The following is a 12,775-nucleotide window of genomic DNA, read 5'->3' as shown; positions in this document are numbered from 1 at the left end:
GCTCCCTCGCATGGTGGTTAGTTATTGCGGGCGCGCTCCCGTCATACAGCCGGCAGCTATAGCAGCTCGCTGTATCACTCGGCTCCGCCCCCTGGCGCACCGCGTCATTGGATGTGATTGACAGCAGCGCGAGCCAATGGCTGCGCTGCTTTCAATGCATCCACTGTAGCCAATCAGCGGCCAGGCTGAGCGGCTTAATGGATGTCGGGAGTGAGCGGATTACTTTCGAGGTGTCAGGTAAGTAAAACGGGGGGGCTGGAGGCGGCGGTATTATCAGAAGTTTTTTCACCTTAATGCATAGAATGCATTAAGGTGAAAACATTTTTACCTTTACAACCCCTTTAAGCCTTTATGGGGCATGGTACCACCGATGTATGTTATACATTCATTGTTACATTGTTACACTTTTACATTGTTACATTTTGTATTGGTCAAAACCAGGGACGGACTGATAACTCATGGGGCCCCCGGGCAATAGGAGATTATGGGGCCCCCAGGCAATCAGAGATTATGGGGCACACAGTATACACACACACAGTATACAATCACACAGTATACACATACATGTACACACAGTATACACAGACAGATGTAAAAAAAACACATACTGTCCCTGGTTTTACTGAGGCTGGCAACCCTGATGGGGCCCCCTAGTGGCCCAGGGCCCTCGGGCAGTGCCCGAGTGGTTTAATGGTCAGTCCGCCCCTGGTCAAACCCTACCGAAGGACTATGTTGGCTCTCGGATGGGGATAATTGTTATAACACTGCTTTGCATTATTGACAAAACTTTTCAATAAAAAAAAGAAAAATATTGAACGAGAAAGTGAATGCCCGGTTGGGCAGTGTGACAGGTGGGGCCATTACACTTAGCAGCCCCTATGGGGGGGGGGGGGGTACCACTACACACGTATTACGAAAAATGAATGACTGAGCCCATACCACCTTATTTTATAGACGTTGGCTGGTGATTTTTTTTCTGTCCAGTGGAAGTTTGTCTTTAAGAACAGTATGAAGTTGTGAACGGGCTGAGAATTCAGAACAAACCTCTTCAGATTTTTTTGGAAGCCTTGTGCAATGTTTGCACTGCGTAAATAGGAACGGGAGACGAAAATAATCCCATTTCCTGCACAGAGGGGTATTTGCTGCAAACATACAGGAGATATTTCTGAGCGGAGCGAAAACAATTTGTCGTCGGAATTCGCAGAAATAGACGGGGGTTTAATTAAAGAAACACAGGAAAAAGCGCGTCGCCGCTGGACGCAGACGACAGCGCAGCTTGTAATCATGTCACATTCGCGCCTATGGATGTGTGACGTCCGAGATGGCGCTTTCTAAATCGCAGGCCCGGCGAAGTACGAGATTAATTCCAGTGGGTAAAAATATGTGACTATAAACAGCCGCGGTCTGCAGTGTTTACTGACTTTTACCACCACCATTGAAACCCAGAATTACATGTGGTTTGCCAGACCAGCGGGCACGGCGTGTAAAGGTCGGCACTCATCCTATACGGGTCCCTGTATGGGTCGCCGCTTCCTCTACGGCTATAGAGACTGCAGAGCGAACTCTCCATGCAAACAAGAATCTGGTCAATGCCAAGGTGACCAAATATTCTGTAATGTCGCTGCGCGCTTTCCAAAATGATGTCAGGAGAACTATCGAGCAGCTTTTATGGTTAGGGATGAGAGAAACGCACCATGCGAGAAGGAATTCGCTGCAAATGGCTGTACCCAGGCTCACAGATAACGAGTGATCTACAATGCCCTGACTTGCGCTATTTACAGTGCCTTGCAAAAGTATTCACCCCCCTTTGGCTTTTTACCTATTTTGTTACATTACAGCCTTTAGTTCAATGTTTTTTTAATCTGAATTATATGTGATGGATCAGAACACAATAGTCTAAGTTGGTGAAGTAAAAGTAGAAAAATATACACATAAAACTATTTTTCAGATATAAAAACTGATAATTGGCATGTGCGTATGTATTCACCCCTTTGTTATGAAGCCCATAAAAAGCTCTGGTGCAACCAATCACCTTCAGAAGTCACATAATTAGTGAAATGATGTCACCTGTGTGCAATCTAAGTGTCACATGATCTGTCATTACATAGACACACCTTTGTGAAAGGCCCCAGAGGCTGCAACACCTAAGCAAGAGGCACCACTAACCAAACACTGCCATGAAGACCAAGGAACTCTTCAAACAAGTAAGGGACAATGTTGAGGACAAGAAGGGGGAAGGTGGGATGAGAAACGAATGCCGCATACACACGACCGGACTTTCCGGCAGAAAAGGTCAGACGGAATCATTCCATCGGACATTCCGATCGTGTGTGGGCTTCATCTGACTTTTTCTTTCGAAAATTCTGACAGACTTAGAAAGAGAACATGTTCTACATATTTCCGACGGAACCAATTCCTATCGGGAATATCGCTCGTCTGTATGCTGTTCCGACGGACCAAAAACGACGCATGCTCTGAAGCAAGTACGAGACGGCAGCTATTGGCTACTGGCTATTGAACTTCCTCTTTCAAGTCCCGCCGTACGTGTTGTACGTCACCGCGTTCTTGACCGTTCGGACTTTGGTGGCATCCTGTGTAGGCAAGACAGTTTCAGCGGAACTCCGTCATAAAGTCCTTCAGAGTTTATTCTGACGGAAAGACCGGTCGCGTGTACGCAGCATAAGAGATCTATTAGTAAAAGCTGCACACTTTACACATATTACATATAGTTAGGCACATATATAACCCCTTGATCGTACTAGATTTTAACCCTTTCCCAGCCAGTGTCATTAGTACAGTGACAGTGTATAGTATTATCACTGATCACTGTATTAGTGTCACTGGTGATGTCAGTGGTAATTAGTCAGTTCCCCCCCAGCATCAGTTAATGTCAGATTTCCCGCCGCACTATCACAGTCCCACTATAAGTTGCTGATCACTGCCATTACTAGTATAAAAAAAAAGTATAAAAGTATAAAATATATATCCCATAGTTTGTAGGTGCTATAACTTTCACGCAAACCAATTAATACACACTTGAGATTTTTTTAAATCAAAAACATGTGGCAGAATAAATTTTATCTGAAATGTATAAAGAAATGTGATTTTTTAAAAAAATTTTATTGGTTATGTTTTGTAGCAGAAAGTCAAAAATATTGTTTTTTTTTTTTTTTTAATTTTCGGTCTTTTCTTGTTTATATCACAAAAGAAAAAAAAAAACCCAGTGGTGATCAAGTATCACCAAAAGAAAGCTCCATTTGTGTGAAAAAATAAAATTATATAAATTTTGTTCGGGTACTTTCATTACCAGATAACCACTTGCTGACCAGCCGCCGTTCTTATACTGTGGCAGGTTGGCTCCTTCCCGCGAATCGCCGTTGCTGTACGCCGGCTCTTTTAAGAGCCATAGCAGGTGCTCGCGCGTGCCTGCTGCATGGCGGGGGGGACCCGATGCACGTGGCCGCAATGTCTGCCGGCCACCCGCGGTCGCGGGAAAGAGAGCCAGAACGGGGGATCTGTCAATGTAGACAGACAGATCCCCGTTCTGACAGGGGAGGAGAGAGAGATTTGCTGTTCTGAGTGATCAGGAACAGCGAGCCCCCCCTCACAGTTAGAAACACCTTCCAGAGAACACATTTTACCCCATGATCGGCCCCTAGTGTTTACCCGTTCTCTACCAATGCCATTTACACAGTAATCAGTGCATTTTTATAGCACTGATAGCTGTAAAAATGTCAATGGTCCAAAAAAAGTGTCGAAAGTGTCCGATCTGTCCGCCGCAATGTCACAGTCCTGGTAAAAATCGCAGATCGCCGCCGATACTAGTAAAAAAAAAATAACTATAAAAATGCCATAAATCTATGCCCTATTTTGTAGACGCTATAACTTTTGCACAAACCAATCAATATCTGCTTATTGAGATTTTTTTTACCAAAAATATGTAGAAGAATACATATGGGCCTAAACTGATGAAGAAATTCGTTTTTTTACTTTTTTGTTTTTTTTTAGATATTTATTATAGCAAAAAGTAAAAAATATATTTGTTTTTGTTCAAAATTGACGCTCTTTTTTTTTTTATAGCGCAAAAAATAAAAAAAGCAGAGGTGATCAAATACCACCAAAAGAAAGCTCTATTTGTGGGGAAAAAAAAGACGTCAATTTTGTTTGGATACAGGGTTGCACGACTGTGCAATTGTCAGTTAAAGCGACACAGTGGTCGCTTACAGACCAGAAGTGGTGACTTCTGGTCTGTAAGTGGTTAAAGTAGCACAGTGCTGAATAGCAAAAATTGGTCTGGTCATGAAGGGGGTAAAATCTTTCCGGAGCTGAAGTGGTTAAGTAGATGCAATGCAGACTGCAGGGAGCAGGAGAGCAGTTCATCCTCTTAGTAAGGCCTATTACTCTCCAGTTCACTTGGATGGGCCACATTTTGTCACTACCAGATAGGGGTTGCCACCTCATCCCTTTAAACCCGAACGCATATGAATTACACAGGTTTGGAGGCTAATTAAATGCAGATAAGGCACCGAGCGAGTTTAATTACCACCTTAATCAGCCATAGAACCTGTGTAATTTATACGTGTTCGGGTTTAAATGGATGAGGTGGCAACCCTACTACCAGAACATGTGAGGGCTGATGGTGTAGGTCTCTCATCTTTCAATCAACGGAGTGACTGATCATGTCAGTTTGGGCAGTACTGGCCCTTTAAAGGACATCAGATATTGGATTTTTGTCTCAATACATTTTTTTTTTTTGGGTAATGCAATCTGCTGGGATTTTTCTTTCCATCATTCTGTGGTTTGCAGAGTCCTGCGGTCATCCCACCGACCTGTCCATAGTCTGGATCGTTCTGAGCAACATTAAGGCCTCTAATAATAAACAGAATGGGTTGTGGAGCCGCAGCGCGGGCGTACATCACCCCGAGTGTCCCAGCTGCTTGGGGTTTTGTTCAGATTATTTTTTGCTTCAATAAATATCTGTGGCTTCATCCTGCGAACAGCTTGTGTTGTGTTTATTTGGTGGCAGCTGCAGGGTGGAGTCCGGAGCTGGACGGATTTTACCTATGTAATATTTCCTAAGTGCCTCCGGTCCACAGATGTACATGGAGCAGAGAGGAGTGCTGTGACTTTTAGTTCTTCAAGAGGAAGCCCAAAGGGAACCTCAAACTGATAAACCCCGTATTGTGTATGATAGACCTCCCCAGAGTTCCCTGCACCCTTAAAATTATTTCTGGACAGCAGGATCCCCCCGAAACCAAAGCCAGAAGCTGAACTGTAAGGAGCCCCTTAGTTGTGCTCCTTCTTGTATTATCCCACCAGGGATCAGGCCCCCGGTAGCCAAAATCTTTCTTTATAATTTTATATGAAGTAGAGAGGTGTTAAAGTAGAACTCCAGATTTATTTTTAGTTATTGGGTCCTCCCCATTAAACAAAAAAAGTGTCAATCTTCACTTACCCTCTTCTAAGCTCTGTCCCTGAATTCCTCCTTGGTCCAACACCGATGGTTCTCTTCAGGGCTAAACAACAGTCATGTCAATATGACCAATTCCTTTGAGCTCAAGGGGGTGCATCATCATGTAGGCTGGGCTCCCAGTACTCCAGGACTGAGCAGGGCTCACACATCATTACATGAGCACCACTCTGTCCTGAGAGAATGCTCGCCCCACACCCCCTCTACCACTTCTATGGACAGAAGAAGAATCTGCGGTGATGGCACTAGGCTTACTTGGCAAGGGGAAGGCAGGTGGGTTGGTGACATGACATGCCTCTAGTTCTGATGTAAATCTTCAAACACCAAAAGGGCCAAAAGTTGGGCACCAAGGGTCTGGGCACATAAAAAGGAGGCCCTGAGGAAGGAAGCGCTACCTCTAAAACATACCTCACCTATACACTTCCTTGTGTTCCGCAAAAATACATAGAGATCTTTGTATTGATTTGAGTCACAAGTTGAGCTTTGTGGTGTTTATTTCTGCTACATGTAGGTGGGGTGCAGTGTGGTGTGGTGGCAATAACACACACAGTCCCAGCACAATGAACTTGTATTGAAATAATGCAAAGACTATTCACAATAGACCCGGTGGGAAGACAACTCAACCTGACTCACAGGTCCAACAGCGTGTAGAGAGCAGGTTTCAGCTGAACTTACAGCACCTGTTAGGAGGGGCAGAATGCGGCCTGGCCATCCAGTGCTCAAGCAGGAAGATGTCCAGAGAAATAGTGTACCCTACGGTTTCCCTCCTCGATAGAAACCTTTCCCTGTCACTAGTTCTGTCCCTACCAGACAGGGTACCTGTCCTTACTCTACCCACTCGCAAAATGCATGCCAAGCCTGGGAGCCAAGGCCTTAAATAGCCTATGCCTGACCCAAGATGGCTGTTAGATTTACATGGGGCAGCTGCATCTGATTGGATACTTCCCCAGTGACCCACGAAACCATAGAGGAACCATTTCCCCTTGACTTCCTCTTCATTTTCTGGGGATACAAATCTTACAATACAAGTCTAGTGTCCATTCTGAGGATCCAGAGCTTCTTTGCCCATTTCTGCATTTCATGAACATGTAGCAAGCCTAATGGTGACCTCCAGAGTTAGGGACAGCTGACATCCTTCTGTGTAGAGTGGGTTATAAGGCATGGTGGGTGTAATGCAAGGTAGATTCATGGGCGCCAGACACTTCTTGAATGCAAAGAGATTTATTGTTTCTTAAACAGACCTGTGGGAGAGAGGGTTTAGGGCCAGGACACCCTTTAGTAGTTGCAATGTTAATTAGCAGACTCTGAGACTTCTACTGCTAGACAACCATGCAGGGAAAGGCACCTAGCCGGACACTACAGCTGCATGTGTAGACACGCTGTCTCCTATGGCAACAATCTTGAACAGTTTCTAACAAAGATTACAATGAACTCTTTACTTCCTTTACAATCTCCTATTGCAGAACTTCACTCAACCAAGCTCCCTGTCTCTCTCACTAGACTTGCTGATCCACTGCCACTGGATCTCCTGGGCTCTTCCAACCTTCTCTCTCTCAGTATCTTCCTCAAGCGTCACCCCCGCTTCTCTGCTGGGTCCCTAGCTTGGCATCCAAGATACTCCTCAAGCGTCACCCCACTGGCCTGCTCGGTCCCTGGCTTGACTCACAAGAATGCTCTGCAAGCGTCACCTCCACTGGCTGGGTCCCTGGCTTGACACCTGCTGAACTTTCCCAATTCTTCACCGTCCCCGTTTGGTGAGAATACTGCTCCGGTACTTGCTTCAGCTACTCACTGTGGTCCCCGGTAATAAGGTGGATGGTCCCTTAGTGACGACAGCTTCCCCTCTACTTCCGACCACGACAGGTTCTCTGGGCGCCAGAACCGTCACTTTTGGTTGGACTGCAAACCGCAATCCCAACCCTACGTTGCTCTCTTGTTTCTGGATAGGCCCTCAGACAGCCTAGCACCCAGATGTCCCCGGGATCTGCCTCAGGCTCTGGCCTAGCAGCCCATGGCAATACAACACACATCCACCCAGGCAGCGGTCCAGGTGGGACAGAACCCCAATCACCTGACCTCACCCAAATAAATAGGCTCTCCCAGCAGGCCAAGGGACCAAAGAAGATCCCTGCCCATTGACTGAGATACCCCATCTATTCCTAATCTGTCCTTGCAATGCCCTTGTCTTATCTAATGTCACCAGGTACCCGGCCATCTAGTGAGAGAAGAGAAAAGTGCAGCAATTCCAGAATTAGGGTGGAATCAATTGATCCCTTATCAATTGGTCAAGGCGACAACACCTGGCAGGTAAATTTATTAGCAGCCCTGCCTAAACATCAGGGTGCTACAAACATATCACAGAATGATGTTAAATTGTGACGCAACAAACTTTGAAAAAGGCTTGATGTTGTGTACCTGGCAGAGGCCAAGCTGGCTAGCCATGTTACTTTTGACATCAAATTTCAATTTAGTTTTAGTTATAGTCTTTTGACTAAAATGCCATTTTAGTTTTGTTAGTCTTATTTTAGTCGACTAAAATAGTGTTAATTTAGTTGACGCAAATATTATCATCAACGGAATTAACATTGTTAGCGAGTGGGCTTCCCTTACATCTCCTGTTCCATTTCCCCCCGGAGTAGATGACATGGTATAGCAGGGTAAGGAGTGTCACAAGTGCCTGTGGAGGATCCTGGCCAGAAGATGCTCAAGTTTATGTGAGGATACTGTGGATGCAGGACTGGAGCCCATGCAGAAGGCTGTCATAGGAACTTAGCAGGTGCAGGATCTTAGCTGAGCAGGCAGAAGTCATCAACAACCAGACAGAAGAGCTACAGATTCAGGAGATGGAAGCTGGATCAGAAGCCAGGGCAAGGCCAGTACCAGATGGGAAGAATCGGTATCAATATGATAAGATGAGTGAGTTTGGGGCGGAGGAACTTGACTGACCTCAACCTGATTGAACATCTTTGGGATGAATTAGAGCGGAGACTGCGAGCCAGGCCTTCTCATCCAACATCAGTGCCTGACCTCACAAACGCGCTTCTGGAAGAATGGTCAAACATTCCCATAGACACACTCCTAAACCTTGTGGACGGCCTTCCCGGAAGAGTTGAAGCTGTTATAGCTGTAAAGGGTGGGCCAACTCAATATTGAACCCTACGGACTAAGACTGGGATGCCATTAAAGTTCATGTGCCTGTAAAGGCAGGTGTCCCAATACTATAAATTGCGCAGGGGTTCAGGGACTTTTACTCTTCCTTAAACAATCTGCAAGATCAGTCCACATCCCAGACTCAAATCGAGGACTACATTGCCTCCTCTGCTCTCCCTCAACTAACCCCCGAGATTTGTGAGGAGCTGGAGACGCCAATAACCTTAAGTGAACTCCAAGACACCCTCAATGCCTTTAAGTTGGGCAAAGCTCCAGGCCCCGACAACTTCTCACTGCAATATTATAAAAAGTTCATCCCACTCCTAGGCCCTCACATGGTAGAACTGTTTAACAAAGTGGACGCTGAAACACTCTTCTCCAGAGACACCTTAAAAGCACATGTTACAGTTATCCCTAAAGAGGGAAAAGATCCCACCTCCTGTGGCAGTTACAGGCCTATTTCGCTCCTGAACTGCGACCTTAAATTGTTCACGAAGATCATCGACCACCCGAACTGCGCAACACTCAAAACAACTGATTCATCTCGATCAAGTGGGCTTCATTCCATCTAGAGAAGGTCGCGATAACACAATTAAAGTTTTAAATCTTATCCATACCACTCAGGAAAAACGTACCCCGTGCGTTTTTATAAGCACAGACGCCGGAAAGGCATTTGATCGGGTAAACTGGAGCTTTATGTTTGCGGTTTTACGCCGCATAGGCCTGGGAGAGCAGATGTTGCAATGGATATCTAAGATCTACTCAGACCCGACAGCGCAGGTAAAGGCCAATGGAGTCCTGTCCGATCCCTTTCTTATTACGAATGGGATGAGACAGGGCTGCCCGTTGTCTCCATTGCTGTTTGCTCTGCCCCTGGAACCCTTTCTCTGTACGATTCGCTTGAACCCAGACATCTCTGGAGTTGTAATAGGAGATGAGAAACACAAAATCTCTGCATATGCAGACGATTTGCTGTTCTTCCTCACCAACCCAGCAGTGTCACTTCCCAACCTAATACGTGAATTCGAACACTACGGTAGACTGTCTAACCTACGAATCAACTTCAGTAAATCGGAAGCTATGGGGGTGGGCGTTTCTACTGAGCTGCTTGGAATCTTGCCGTCTAACTTCAAGTTTAAGTGGACAGATAAGGCCATGAAGCACCTGGGTACATATATCCCTTCTAATTTATCTCGGGTCCTTCCCCCCCCTTCTAACCAGAACGCGTATTTTTTTGAAGACTTGGAATCGGGGATTGCATTCGTGGTTTGGCAGATGTAATCTCATAAAGATGTGTATCCTGCCCAAATATCTCTACCTCTTTCAAACCTTACCAATCAAGCTACCATCCCAGTACTTTAAACAGGTTCACTCCTTATTCATTAAATTTATATGGGCGAACAAAAGACCGCACACTCCCCGATCCCAACTCTCCCTACCCAAACACAGTGGAGGTATCGCACTCCCAGACGTATTTAAATACTACCAGGCTACAGACCTGGGGCGACTTAGAGATTGGTGCCGCCATTCGCTCTGGTTGCAAGTAGAACAAGCCCAAACCAACATCATACTGAAGGGGGCACCGTGGTGCTATGATAGTCTCCCGTCCCACCTAAAGAAGGCTCTACAGTGAGTATTTGCACACGGGTGTTTGACAAAACCCCTCTCTCATCAATGGACTCTCCCCTAACGCCTATACTGGGGAACCCAAGAGTTTTACCAGGCCTGGGAGACAGTCACTTTTCCGCCTTGAAACAAACGAACCGCTTTCGAGCATCTCTTACTACCGGACGGCTGGCCGTCCATTTCGGCATTGGTGGAGACCACGGGCTCCTTTCCATCTGCCATTTTGTAGTGCCTTACAACTACATCACTTTCTTCACTCCCTACGGCTCCCGGAAAAGTTCGGCAGACAACTGTCCACATATGAAGAGTACAGACAGGACGTTACCACAAGTACTTTTAAAGATATATAGTCTACTAAGTACCCCCCAAGAGATACCACACTTAGAGAAATGGGAAAGGGAGATAAAATGTAAGTTCACAGAGGGTCAAAAACAAAATATAATTAGATTCTCGTTAAAGTCCTCTATCTGCACTAAGATTCAAGAGACTAATTATAACATACTGACGCGATGGCACCATACCCCACAGACGCTACATAAATTCTATGCGACGTGCCAGACCGCTGCTGGAGATGCCAGGAGGTACAATGCTACACATTTTCTGGTCCTGTCCAAGGATAATGCCATACTGGAGGGAAGTACGGAACATTATGCAAAAATTCACTGACCACAAAATACCCGAGGATCCGGACTTTTTTTCTACTCCGTGTTACAACTATCCCCGGCTAGAAAGTATTAAAAAAAATCCATCTTACGGCACCTGGTGAATGCAGCTAAAATATGTATCCCTCTTAAATGGAAAAACGCATCTCCCACCACTGTTGGAAGTTGGCTTCATAAAGTAGAAGAGATCAACCAAATGGTGGAACTCACACTGTCGTCACAAAACAAACACAAAGCATACTCTGATTTATGGAGACTGTGGCATATGTTTATCCTCCCTGAAGAAGGTTTGACTCTACTACTTAACTCTGATAGACGAACATAAACATCATAACAGGACATTAGATGTCTACTCATTGTCTACCCAGGACCCCCCCCCCCCTCTTTTCTTTTCTTATCTCTATACTTGGTTCTAGCTATCTTCCTTTTAATACTATTTTTTTTTTCACAGTTTAGAAAATGGTAAAGTCGACTCAGGATGTGGTTGCTGATTTTTTTCCCTCGGTAGTTATAATACGGGTATAAAGCACTCACCGAATGTACATTATGTGTGACCTGACTTAATAGCCAGATAACTGTCTGCCATCTCACTGTATCTGTAATGTTAATGGGTACATGTGGTTGTTGTGTGACTCTGAACCCGCCTTTTGTGGTTGAAAAAATAAATTAAAAAAAAAAAAATGGTTTAAAAAATTTCTTAGAAAAGATATGATATCCTGTAAATATATTAGGACAAAGCAGAATATTAGATATAATAAAAACAATATGCAAAAAAATATCCATATAAAACTGGAACTGCTACGGCTCTGATATGTTATTCATCCAATGCTAGAACTGTAATAAAGCAGATATTCCAGTATAATAGAAACAATATGCATAAAAACCAATAAAACCATTTTAAACAGTATTTTAACACAGATCTGTTTAGTAATTCATGTCAATGATTCAATGTAAGCTCTGATGAAGTTTCTAATGTATGCTTTCATATAATTTATAAAATCGCATAACTGAGATTGTTTCACCCTGATATTTCATCTTTTTTTATATATGAAGATGAAATGAATATTTAATATAAATGGACCATTTGGCCCACGTATGTTTTTACAATATTCATGTTTGCAACACTGTTGAAGCTTAAAAGCATTCCCATTGTTATGTGGACACCATATGTTATTGGAGGTAGGCCATAGCAGCTTTTTATTATGGACATTTTTTTTTTTTTATAACCTATAATATTTTTTTTATTATGGACAATATTGATTTTATTATACCTGATAATCCACTTTGTTTTATTATATTTCTATGACTGGATGAATGCCATAGCAGTTCTAGTTTTTTTTTATAGGGACAATGTTATTTTTTGTATATTGTTTTTATTATACCTGGTAATCTGCTTTGTTTTAAAGTAGAACTATAGACATTGTTTTTTCATTTAAAATAGGGCAAGGGAGGGTTATAACCCCTGTCAATTTTATTTTTTATTTTTTTTCCATCTGTGCCCCATTTGGGAGATTTCCCTTCACTTTCTGTCCCATAGCTAAAACAGGAAGTGGGAGGAAATCCCTGCAAATTAGGGGAATCCCTTGGGGCTCCCCAGGTCACCAGAACTAGTGTATCCATTGGAAGATTTTCCCTCAATTAATTTTCTGGGGACAATCCAAAATGTCTTTTACTTTCACTTTCAATGATATGGTAAAAAAGACAAACGGGGACACAGACAGTAATAAAACCTGACAGGGGTTCTAATCCCTCTCCACTCCATCCAATACTAAAATAAATAAATAAATAATAAATAGCCTTTGGTTATATTTTAATACATTTCTTTTCAAATATTTTTATTGCGTTTCCATCAAAATACAAGAATGAA

Source organism: Aquarana catesbeiana, linkage group LG04 (assembly GCF_042186555.1).
Source record: "Aquarana catesbeiana isolate 2022-GZ linkage group LG04, ASM4218655v1, whole genome shotgun sequence".
Taxonomy (NCBI): domain Eukaryota; kingdom Metazoa; phylum Chordata; class Amphibia; order Anura; family Ranidae; genus Aquarana; species Aquarana catesbeiana.
Note: the sequence above shows the minus strand (reverse complement) of the source record.